The sequence below is a fragment of the Thunnus thynnus genome, chromosome 20, assembly GCF_963924715.1.
Source record: "Thunnus thynnus chromosome 20, fThuThy2.1, whole genome shotgun sequence".
NCBI lineage: Eukaryota > Metazoa > Chordata > Actinopteri > Scombriformes > Scombridae > Thunnus > Thunnus thynnus.
In genome coordinates this window covers 17,833,381-17,845,829 of record NC_089536.1, presented here as the reverse complement: position 1 = coordinate 17,845,829, position 12,449 = coordinate 17,833,381, and the positions used below count along the sequence as shown (strand labels likewise).

Sequence of the window (12,449 nt, the reverse complement as noted above, 5' to 3'; positions counted from 1 at the left end):
CCCATCTGCCTCCACCTAATTCACCTGCAGTCCTCAGGGTGTCATTGAGAGCCACATGCCAAAATAATGGAGTCTCCATCTTCTGGTTCTGTTTTTTTTTTTTTTTTTCACTCTTCTCCCATATTTCATTGTTCCCTCTCTCTTCCTTCCCCTCATTCTTTGGCCAAAAGCTTTTTTCTTATATTCATTCTTCCTTCCTCACCTTCCGTCCTTCCTCTATAAAGGAACCCTATCGCTGATCTAGCATGTATTACAGTTTTCATCCTATAACTGTAAAGGTGGTGATTGGGGGGGAGTGGGGGGGTTCTTATAGAGGAATGAGGAAGCTGGAAAATAAAGGACTCATATCTCAAGGTGGTTTCCTTCATATGCTCGCCTCTTGGCCTCGTCTCTTTCCGTATCTCCATTTCCTGCCCTCCCCACCTTTCAGCATTCATCTTCTATTCTTCTTTTCCGTGTTGGATCCTCTCTCCTCCTTGCTATTTTTCCATATTTCCCCTCTCTCTTCCTTCTTCTTTCACCTGATACTTTGTCTGTTCTTTAATCTTTCCTTCTACTCCATCTCTCTTTTCTCCTCTCCTCCCCGTCTTTTCGACCCCCTGCTCCTCCATCATAGAATTACTTACATTGGGCTCTGACTTCATACCTCTGCTGGCGATTTATGCACAGGAGCCTGGGCGATGTGCATTAGAGCCCCCGTCGTACGGCAACGCATTATGGATCGCACTATAAATAGCTGCTGTGCGACCTGTAAAAGCTTTTCATTACATAGAGACATTGTTCGATCAATATAAGCCCCGTGCGAAATCTAATTACCAAAACGACCAGGACTGGAAAAAAATATATGTGTATTTTCAAGAAGATCAGGCAAGAACTAGCAGCCGCTGTTTGGGCCAAAAAGGTTTCAAGAGACTCTTACCAAAATAAATAGGCCATTTTTAGTACAAGGCACAAGAGAAAATTGGGATGTGGGGAATAGGAGACAAAAATAATGGAAGATTGAATGAGGAGGTGGAGTGGTTGATGGATAATAGAGGAAGGACAATATGCAAGGTTTAAACATGCTGTCTATTGATAATGGGCATCCACAGAGCCAGAGAAGGACTGAAAAGACTACTCTGAGCAAATTTATACACACACACACGCACAAATGTGCAGGAGAGACACAACATTTTGTTGCCACTGGGCCCTAGTTGAAGCTCCATGAGCCACTGGTCTGAGTCAGGCACATAGTAACCTTCATATGAGGTCCATCTGTAGGAAGACTGGAGAGAAAACCTAGAGAAAGGGGGAGTGAAAAGCACCGACAGAGAGAGAGAGAGAGAAAGAGAGAGAGAATAGGAGGAACCCAGGGTGTCATTTCTCTCTCTGTCAGCTCCCTGCCTCCCCCATCCTCCCTGGCTCCCCCCCCCCCCCCCCCATCACCCCCTGAGATGTGGATGCTTCGCGGGGACAATTACCGACTGACACTTCATCATGGGCCGCGCGACAGGCGCTGACGGCCCTCGTCCAAACAAATGATGCTGGGGTCGAGGTTGTGGGCCTGCCTCCGAGTCTGCCTGCCTGAAGCCCTGCTGCACGGCCCTGCACTGCAGCAAGACGCACGCACACACACACACACACACACACACACACACACATACAGAAAAAAAAGCTACATTAAAAGAGACTCCTCTCAACCAACCACCTCCTTCCTTTAAGAAAAACACATTTATCAGCAGTAGGGGGATGGTGGGTGAGGCGAGTGGGGGGCTTTGATAGAAGGATGGAGGGTGGGTGGGGGGGGCGCTACAGTACTGTCAAACCCCATCCCCCTTAGGTAAAGAGAGAGCTCTTCATCTTTGTGAGGCAACTACGACTCCCCCCCACACACACACACACACACAAAAATAGTCCCTAACCCTACACATATAAAGTAATCAGATAATGGGGTTAAACAGCAGCTTAAAAAAGCTAACAAGGCAAAAAAGCGAGCAATCAGCACAGTGACACAAGCATGCATCAATTAACCCTTTGTCTTTGTGGAGCACAGATAACGCTCTGACCCCCCCCCCCCCCCCCCCCCCCACCACCACCACCAGTAAAACGATCAACTCACTCCTTTGCCTCGGGTAGAGTGCAGCTAAGTTTAGACTCATAAAGTAGGTCAATTGCTAATAGTCAAAAAGGGGGGGGGGGGCAGCATATAGCGTTAAACCGCTGAAGGAAAAAAAAAAAAAAAAAAAAGCATGTGGGGGACCTGCTGGTAGCCGTCCCTCAGCTGTGAGCCTGAACCTGCAGATTAATAAATGCCGCTTGTGATCTCGGCCCAGAGAGGCCAATGAACAACAATTGAGACAGACATCAAACGCTTGACTAACGCTGAAACAACACAAAAAGCTTGCCAGTGTCTGAGCGCACTCACCACTATGTATATAGGATGGAGAGATGGAGAAGAAGGAGAGACGGAGACGGCGTAAACAATGAAACATTTACCAAAGCGAGGGGTACGGCACCTTCTGCGCAACACGGGCAGACTGCTGATGCAGGTGGCGTCGTCGTTGTGTTATCCTGAGCTGCCACCGGTAGCAGGTGACGAGCTTCAGGTTTGTGAAAACTCAAAAACAACCTGTTCCCTATTGGATGCCCCCTGCTATCCCCAAGGTACTCAGTTTACATTCTTTTTTTTTCTCATTATTATGCGATTCCCTCTGTTTTTATTATCACATTCTTTTCATTCATGTTACTGATGTTTTCCCTATTGGCAGCCCCCCCCCCCCCCCTTCTCTTTGATAAATGTGTTTATGGCATCTCTCACGTCTACAAACCCCTGCACAAGCCGCTGTCTTAGATAAATAAAAGGAGAGCCGAGAGGGGCGGGAGATGGAGAGGGGCGCGGGGGGGGGGGGGGTAAAAATGAAGGGCAGGAGAGAAAAAATACAGAGCGAGAGCCATGCGTCATGTTGGAGAGGCCCTTGAGAACGCTTTCAATCTTTGCATCAATATTCGGCGCGCAGGCCCGCATATGCCATCATTAAAAAGGAGATGCTTCCCTGTTTATTTATCATAAGGACACATGGCTGACAGCTTCCTGTAAACAAGTTGTGTGTTTATATATCTGCATGTGTGTGTGTGTGTGTGTAGCTTTCATAACACACACTCCCAGATGCAGGGTCTCTCTGTCCTTTATCTATTAAAATGGATGGCTGTTGCTCAGTAATGTGGGGAACAAGTGATGGAGTTGGCCGGTACACTTTCTGATAATAGCTGCTGGGGCTCATCACTGTATAGTGGTTCAGGTTGTTTAACACAGGAGGAAAAAAATGCTTTTTCCACCTCAACTGGTGGAGAGAGGAGTGAACAGGACTTATTGCATGAGGTGAGTGGGAGCAAATGAGGGTGCATTAAGTTTCTCAAGATGTTTTCCATGCTTTATCGCCTCAAAGGCAACAGCGTCCTCCATCGTTACCATCACTGAAGTGCCCTTGAGCAAGGCCTTTAACCCTAACTGCTCCAGTGGAGCTGCTCAGCGGCCGGCAGATCAGACTGTGGTTGTACTGGGCGGCTTCCAGGTATGAATGTGTGTAACTGTGTGAATGTGATCAGGGCGTTCCTGCACAAGAGAGGCTTCTTCTCAGTGAAGCTTCCCTGAATAAATAAAGGCTTAAGAAAACAAACTTCAAACAGGGTAAATGTTTGAATAGGTGATACTTCAGGGATTGTTCTCATGATGTGACGTTGTATCATAAAGATCAAGAGACAAAGGAGATTGCTAAAGTAAGGAATGTAAAGGATGTCTTTTTTTCTCTTCAATGCTTCACAAGGACAAATCTTATTTAACTGTCAGTAAACAGAGAAAAAACAACTCTAAAAGGTTTTTTTTTTTCAAAGTGCATTTTTCAAAGTGAAAAAAAGCACTGCATCTACATTATAACTCTTTCTGTGTCTGTCCACTGACTTTCTGGACATAATCAGCACCAAGGGTTAGTCAGTCCACTCACAGATAAGCTAAAGCTAAACAACTGTTGGCTAACAGCTGGGTCCAATCAGTCAACAGAACTGATAATGTCAAACTTGTTGGACGAAATGAATATCGACAGATGGATCCCCTGTTGCTATTCATTTATGCTTTAATGCAACATGCTAAGTATATGTTCAAATATATCCATACATCCTGTAATCTCTAAGATAATATACATTTCTCTTGTTGTGGAGGATGTCTGTACATGGGCTTCAGGTTGTGTGTGTGTGTGCGTTTGTACAGGCCGACTGACCCACAGAGAAAGACAAATGGCTATAGCAGGGGGGCCGTGCTTGACATTTAGGTTTCATGTGGTAATGGACGTTGACCTGTCGGGGTCAGGCCTGACAGCGAGGCAGCAGAGGGGGCCCATTCCTGCACACGGCCCCATCCCTGTAACTGGACACTAGCAAAACAGTGGTGGACACACACACACACACACACACACATACACACACACAATCACTCACTCACTCAGTAGAGAGGAAGACAGAGGGGCATCAGACATCCCACAGGTTGGACCACATAGGTGGGGTGTCATTATAGAGAAGAGACAGATGTGTTTGGTATGTGGCTTTGAGTGTCAGGAGCAGCATGTGCTGGCAAAATTATACCCATGTCATGCATGTGCATATATATAGAACATTTCTGTTTATATTGTCTATATATCTGTGTAGGTGCATGTTGGTTTCTACAAACATGGCAACCGCTGCTTCACTGTAGTGCAGGGAAGGCTGAACAGCGGTAGCTGCTGTTGTGAAGAGACTGTTCACCCACAACTCGGCAACAGGAGGCTACTTTATATACTGTTTGTGACAGCTTTGCAGTAATAATGGAGCCCAGGCCCCCGCTAGTGCAAGTGGCATGCTCAGTCAAGTGAGACTTTGCCTAAGAGAACACACATACACACACACACACACACACACATACACACATACACACCAGACAGCCTCCTTCATGTCTAATGAGACCACTGGGAGAGTGGAGAGCAGGAGGCAGGGAGAGGCAGATGAGTAGGGAGAGGAGAAAAGGATAGGAAAATAGAGGAGTGGAACGACGATAGCAAGAATGGAGAAGAAAAAGACAAATACGGAGGCAGAAACTACAAGTGGCAAGGAGACCAACTGCTCCAACTTTCAAGGTTTGGGCTTGGAGGAAAGGAGTGATGACCTGGATTGCTGCCAAAGAAGGAAGAGTAAGATGAGGGGGGTGTCAGAAAAAGAAGAATGAGAGAGAGAGAAACGAGAGAAAGAGAGAGAGTTGAGGTCTATCTCTAGGCTTAGCAGCAGGTGGTTATGCAATGTACACAACACAGGAGTGCAGTGGGGATCAAAGACATGGGGTGCATACATAACTAAATCTGACACCATAGTGCAACAAGAGATGATGAGCAGGGAGAAGAGAGAAAAAAAAAACTAAAATAAAGAGAACAGGCACTCCCTGGGGATAGATGGAGAGAGAAACAGTACATTGGGTACTAGGCACACATTATCTTTGAGTAACAGTAAAGGAGGAGGGTAATGATGGAAAAAAACAAGCTAACAACAACAAAAATAAATATATATTTGCACCAAAACTGCTCTACCTCTGCCTCTGGCACTATAGCATCATCTGCTCATCCAGGCAGGTGCACAATGCAGGTTGGGGGGTGGCGGGTGGGTGGGGAGGGGTAAGTGAGTAAATAACTCGTAGTCCAAAATGAAAGGCTTAAATGTCCAGCGACAACGAATACGGACAGACAGGCGCAGCTGAGCCTTTGGTTTTACTTCCAGGGAAAGCGGGGCATGAATTATTAACAAGCGCTGAGTCTAATAAAGTGAAGATGAGCCACTTGACTCCATGCTCATCAGAGCAGACAACCATGCATGTTTGGACTACAGTGCTTAGGCCCAGCAGCAGGTTAGAGTGTCAACAAGTGACATGTCACATATACTAAAACCACAAACATCGCTGTAGTTATAGAGGATGTGTGCTGAATCTTGGATTCACCGCACACTTCAGTCTGTCCTCTGTCCGCTGCAACGCCCAATGACAACGTCAGTCTTGCGTTTAATGGAGACGTAAGGCACATCAAACTTCAGTGGGGTGGTGACCACATAAAGCAGAATGAGAAATAAAGGGGGAAAACATGTTTCGCACACTCCAACGCATTCTGATTCAGCTGGTTTCTACACACAGCTGATTTTTGACCACAAGTTTATTGCATATGGAGCTGGGGCATGGGACACATTTTTTTCCTTTTGTCAGTATGGTACCAAGAAGGAAATATAAGTGATCACTGCGGTTCAGTCCACTCTTCATGTGCAGAATTGCAAAAAAATACTCTCCCACTCCTGGACTGCTTGAGGCCTGCCGGCAATGCAGCTCCCTTTATTTTAAGAGGAACACACCCACCTCAGTCCCAATTCGCAGCAAATCCCAATCACCCTGCCTATTGTGAACAGTCCCCTGTGCATTTTCTCATCAGCCTTTGAAATCGCACCAATCTGTGTCAAAGCTTCAGGGATTTGAACTACAGGAGACAGAACAACTATGCCTAATCAGGAGAGAGGCTTTGCACAGAAACTATTTGACCATTCCTCCGTCAATGGATAGCTGTACTGGAAGTGCATGGGTCACCAATCTAACCAGTACTTCTCTCTTATGCGTCCAGACCAACAATGAGACCAACTGATATGGAGTATGGTTTTCTACTAGCTCTGCAGTGTAGCTTGAGGGCTACAGTCACTGCTTGGCTGCTCTCTGCCTGCCTCCTCTTTTGACTGTCCACATGCCACTGCTAATCCCTCATAGACCCAGAGGAAGGCATCGGGATCATGGAGTGGGTGAGCAGGGAAAGACAGGAAGCTGGCAGGCACATATTGTCTGGGTGAGAGGCAGTGGATGACTGCAACAGACTCGTCAAGAGAGCTGCATCCTTCCTCTGGGTGTGCAAGATTTCGCAAAGTGCTGGTGGTGTTGCTGTTGGATGTGACCTTGCTGACCAGCTAGACTCCTCCTGGATCTCTCTGCCTCCCAACCAACACTCAATCCCTGCTTACTTTGGCCCATATATTGCAGGCTGGGTGGTGGCACTGTTGGTTTAACACTACGAATATGCAGGTTGAGAGGAAAAAAGGGACATTCAAGTTAATCATTTAATTAAAAATACCAAATTCTCTAGTTCCACCTACACAAATGCATCTTGTTGCCTGGTTTTATCTGTTTTATTTCATTGTAAACTGGAAACTTTAAGGGATTGTCAAGTTAGTTGGTCAAAACAGGCAATTTGAAGACATCACCATGAGATTAGAACTTAATATTTTTAACATTTTGCCATGTTATAAATTAGTGAGATTAGAGTGAGATTTAGGTATTAGTGGCCACTTCATAATACTTTTAATGTGTTTTGTTTTTAATTCTTTCTTTCTAAAGTGTAAAGATAAATCAGACAGTAAACACTTCTCAATCTTTGGAGGATGTCAAGTGAATATCTCCGGATCTGAAAAGTGAGGCCAATGCGGAAGTGACTTAAATCTACACTCGCTCTAATGGCCAGCAGGGGGCGACTCCACTGTCTCAGAAAAGAAGTCTTGATTTATCACCTCAGTAAACAGTTTCCTAATGAGTTTATGGTCTCAATCAATAGTATCAAGTCTTCTTCAATACAGCATCATGTTCATTTTGTAAATTATGGTCCCATTTAGAATAAAACAGACGATAAAGCAGGGTATGCTTTAGGGCATGACTTTTGTTGTGATTGACAAGTCGCTACCACAGCAACAACGTTGGTTAGGTACCGTAACCATGGCGTGACCCCAGATTCACAGAGTACAGGTGTAGCCATCGCTATTTCAGTGTGTTTTCATTTCAGGAAAGTTAAGCTGTTTTTCACTAGTGAAAACTAGTATTAGCGTCACCACATTTAACCATAGACTGTAAATGCACCGTGCTAACCAAGCTAGCAGCTAGCGTTAGGGTTAGCTCCACACTGTCATCCAAATATGGTCACTTCTGGCTCTAAAAATCCAAGATGGCAATGGTCACAATGTCAAACTCGAGGGTTCAAAACGGAAGTCCAGAAAACGATGCATGACATCACCGAGGCTACGTCCATTATTTTTTTACAGTCTATAGTGAATGTACAGAGTTATACACTATCGTCATGTCTGCACACTATGTCCCTGTTAAGAGCAAAGAGACATTAAAAGGGACAGATCATCAACATATTAAACATTCTGTCTATATGTGCTTATTGTTACATGAAGGGGTTTGGCTCTGAATTGAAGTAGAGTTGAATGGTTCAGTAGATTAGTGCCATATAGCATAACTGAACACATAATTGTTATTAGCTAATACACCTTCTGGGTAATAATTCCTGAGAAGACATGTTTACCTTAGGCAGCAAGCACAGCCAATTAGACCATGTCAAGGCTACATAAAAACATAAATACACACACACACACACAGAGAGACATGTGTGTAGCGGTTAAGTATGACATGAGTGTCAAACCCTACCATTATGAAGACACTTGACAATAAAGCTCTCAGTGCAGTAAGAGATAATATGCTCCTTTATCATTCAATAAGGCAATTCTCTCCGACAAGAATCTCAATGGCACAAGACTCATTCCTGTGGAGCCTGCAGGCAAGCAACAATACTCAGGTGTTGAAATGTCTCTAATACTCTACTTTTAAATCAGTAAATATGTGGCAAAATGAGCCCGAGCAGAATTATAAGGTTATATTAAACACATATGGGACTAAATTTTAGGTAACCACAGGCAATATAAACTCCCACACCCTGAGCATGTCCGCCCAGCTCTGTAAATATTATATACAACTCCTTCATCCTTCCTCCTTTTCCTTTTTCTGCACATTTTCCAGTGCAGGAAGGACCCTATATCAACGTATATAATACATCAGCGACTACCGTCGTTAATTTCTTCTCTCTTTCTCATTCTCTCTCTCTCTCTCCTGAGGGGTTCCCAGTGGCTGTCCAGAGCACATGTGTTTTGGTTTACCTAGAGCGGAGCCCTATCTGAGGCCGGGCTGAGAGCAGACTGCGGGCTTTGTCTGTGGCACCATTAATCAACTGTCCTTTAACAAAAACAGAAAACCAGATGAGAGACAAAGGGAAGAGACGTGGGGGGTGGGCCCTTATTTAGGTGGAGAAAAAAAGGCAGAGAGGGTAAAAAAGAAGGAAGAGAGGAGAGACGGAGAGGAGGGGGGGATGCTTGACCCAGATCCAGGCCTTTAATAAATCAAGCAGCAACAATAACAAGCAAAGTTTTCATGTGGCTTGACTGATTAATCAGGCTTTTTTTTTTCTGACATGGGAAGCGAGGGAGTCTTTTCTTTTTTTTTTTCTGTCTTGTCTGTCTTGTGGGAGACTGCAGAGTGGTTGAGCGAGTCTTTTAATGTTGGGTGTTTATGTCTTTATGCTGCGAGGTTTTAGATGTGGAGGCCTGCCTGGTTCATGGTTTAATGAGAGGAAGGCCTTCACTTCATGGTGCAACAGGGCAATTTCAGTGAAGGTCTCGGGCTACTTTAATGTACAGGAAGGTTGTCTGAAAGGTACGGAGACTCACATTCCAACACACACGCGAAGATGTATATATGCATACGCAGACATGCAGACACAGGTTTCTTTTCTTAAATATAAGCGAGAGCTGTTTTACACACTTGCACACACCACACACACGGTGAGCCACAGGATGTGAAGCAGCCCTTTGAGACTCTTTGCGAGGTGCCGATCGATGGGCATTGAGTGTGGACAAGGAGGCCTCAGGATCAATAGGGGACCATTACAGAGATGTGCCTACTGGGACCTAGGAGAGGAGGTGTGTGTGTGTGTGGGGGGGGGAGGTGGAGATACATCTGGGGCCCTCGATGCTGTCTTTTTTACCTCATCAGTGGGAGGTTTTACTCCACATGAGTGCTGAACACACATACACACAACAGAAACATAGACATGTGCGTGTAGGAAGAAAAGCCCTAGTTAAATGGAGAACGTCACGTACTGTGCGTGCACTTGCTCGCTAACGTGCACACACACAAACACACGCACAAGCTAATGGCATCCCAAGAGACCCGCTGCCACACGAGGAGCGTGCATCCTTGTCTCCTTCTCTCAATCTTCCATTTTCAGTGTCCTCATCTACAATCTTCCTGTGGGGGAAGATTCTCTCTGTCTCTCTCGCTCATTTTTGTTGCTATCTTCTCCTCAATTTCCTTCTCCTCTTTCTTCCACAGTTTCTCGCTCTCTCTCTCCTTGCCTCCCTCCTGTGCACTGCAGTGTCACCAGAGCTGCCTGTGCTGTGCTCTGTCAGTGGAACAGCTTGATCCTAAGACTTTCTGTCACCTCCTTCTCTTCTTCCACTCCTCCTTCCACCCTTCTGCTACCTCCACCTAAGGAAATGAATACAGCTTGAGCCAACCACAACCTGTATCTAGATTAGCTGGGTAGTATTAATGTGTTAATTTTTCAAAAGGATCTGTGTACTCTCAAAATGCTATGTATCTAAAAAAGCATCCATTATCAAAAATAAACACTCAACATATGTAAATAGAGAGAACCCTGTCTGTTAAAAGTGTGCTATACATAATAAACTATGCCACACATACAGGTGCTTAACACATGAAAGTACACACGGATGAGCCAGTCAGGCAGGTGACTGAAACCAGTGAGGCAGATTGTGAGCTAGTTCTTGCATCCATCACCACTCCAGGAAAAAAAAGAGTGAAAAAGAGATTCACTATGCAGCATATTTAATCCTCCTAGTGAGAAGGGTCTCCTCCTACTGCTCGTCATCGCCATCTTTTCTGCGACCCACCTCCACTGGCCATCAAAGGGTGGTAGAAAATAGTGCTTTTGGATGATGTTGTGGAGATGAAGAACTATTAAAAGTCAGGCAAATGCCTTTACCAGCACCTATGAAATTGCGCTGAGGTGCCATGTCGGCTCCTGCAAGTGCTGTCCAAAAAGCCTTTCTGTAGCTGATCAAAAAGAATGTATATGTGCAAACACACACACACACACACACACACATACACACACAGTTTCTGGGCTCAGCCAGCAGTCCCCATTGGTTTGGAAGGCCATAGCAGGCTATAACAACTACAGCCTGGCTGGCCTGTTGGTAGTGGGCCCTCTGTTTCAGCAATCTGGGTTCTCTTTGCCTTTGGACAGAGACCAGGTCAGGCTGCACAATACACCACTGTGTTTGGAGAGCGAGACAGAAAGAGGGAGAAAGAAAAAGAAAAAACTGCAGTGCAGAGTCTACATACATATGTATAAATAAGCATGTGTGCAGGCATGCATGTGTATTTTGGTTGTGGCAATATTGCACATGTGTGTGTGTGAGCATGTGCATATAGAACGTGTGTGTATTATGACTAGTTGGCCAACCACACCCTTTCTTTCTTCCATACTGGACTGCAAGGCCTCCCTCCCGTCTCCCGAACTTCTATCGTTACATCATCATCGCTCAAGCTTTTTGCTACCTCAGCACAAACAACCATTTTGGGACCCCTGGCAGCAATTTCCCTCCCCTAGGCAGCGTTCTGAATGGTGTTGCTGGAAACCTCAGAGAGGTCAGTGCACCACGAGTAACACACATCACTGTCAGTCTGAAACAATACAGTGGAAAGCAATCGTGTCGGCCTATGCAACTGTGACGACTACAAGGAAAACAGACTGCGGATACAGAGTGGGCCTGCGCCCCTTTAAGGCACACAGGCGGCACCTGTCCCTTTAAGATCTATTTCTCACAGCTTGCGGGTGCTGAGCTGAGCGGGCTAGCCTGAGCTGCGCTGCGCTGCGCTGTGCTGTGCATGTATGGTAACAGGGGGGAACCGCGCCGCCCAGCCTGCCAGCCCACCACAGGGAATTTGTTTATGTTTCCTTGCTGCCAAGTTCCTGTCAGGAGGCGCCCCAAAGAGGAACTGCAGACTACTCAGTACTGTTAGCTACGCCCTCTTGCCTAGAGTGGCTGGGGTTTACTGCATACAGTATCGAGTGATGCTTTGTAGCAGCACTCAAATCCAGGGAGGTCTTGTCATCAATTTCAGCACTCACACACACACTCCATAGCTCAGGCACTCACTCTAGACGATCCAAACCCAGCTTTGAGGGCACCAAACTTTACAAAACAAGTTATAACAAAAAGCTTAATTTATGACCCTAAACAGATTAACACCAATTTACTCAAAACACAATACATAAAAAGCACAAAGGCATAGTTTCATTAAAGCAACGCTTTACGAGTGCCACTTTGTTATGTTGTGGATTATGGGTATTGTAAAAACAAGCACCACCACATAAAAACACAGTTAACAGGATTGGTAAACTCATGGGCATTAAGTCAAGCACTTGTGGGAAAAGAGCTAAATCTAAATTACTCTCTCACTAATGCAAAAAGGCATTCTGACTTCCAATAACACACACAAACATTTCCTTGAATCACGA

At 45.4% G+C, this 12,449-nt stretch overlaps 1 protein-coding gene across 9 annotated transcripts in view; it reads right to left on the bottom strand.

The window, feature by feature from the left end:
• raraa (retinoic acid receptor, alpha a) overlaps window positions 1–12,449 on the bottom strand; it is a 149,324-nt gene that overhangs the window by 116,267 nt on the left and 20,608 nt on the right. The window contains exon 3 of one of the 9 annotated variants that reach the window (XM_067575785.1): window positions 1,461–1,589. The exons of the other annotated variants lie outside the window; for them this stretch is intronic. The gene's annotated coding sequence lies outside the window, so the exon portion shown is untranslated. The remainder of the gene's footprint in view (window positions 1–1,460; window positions 1,590–12,449) is intronic. 9 annotated transcript variants of the gene reach the window in all.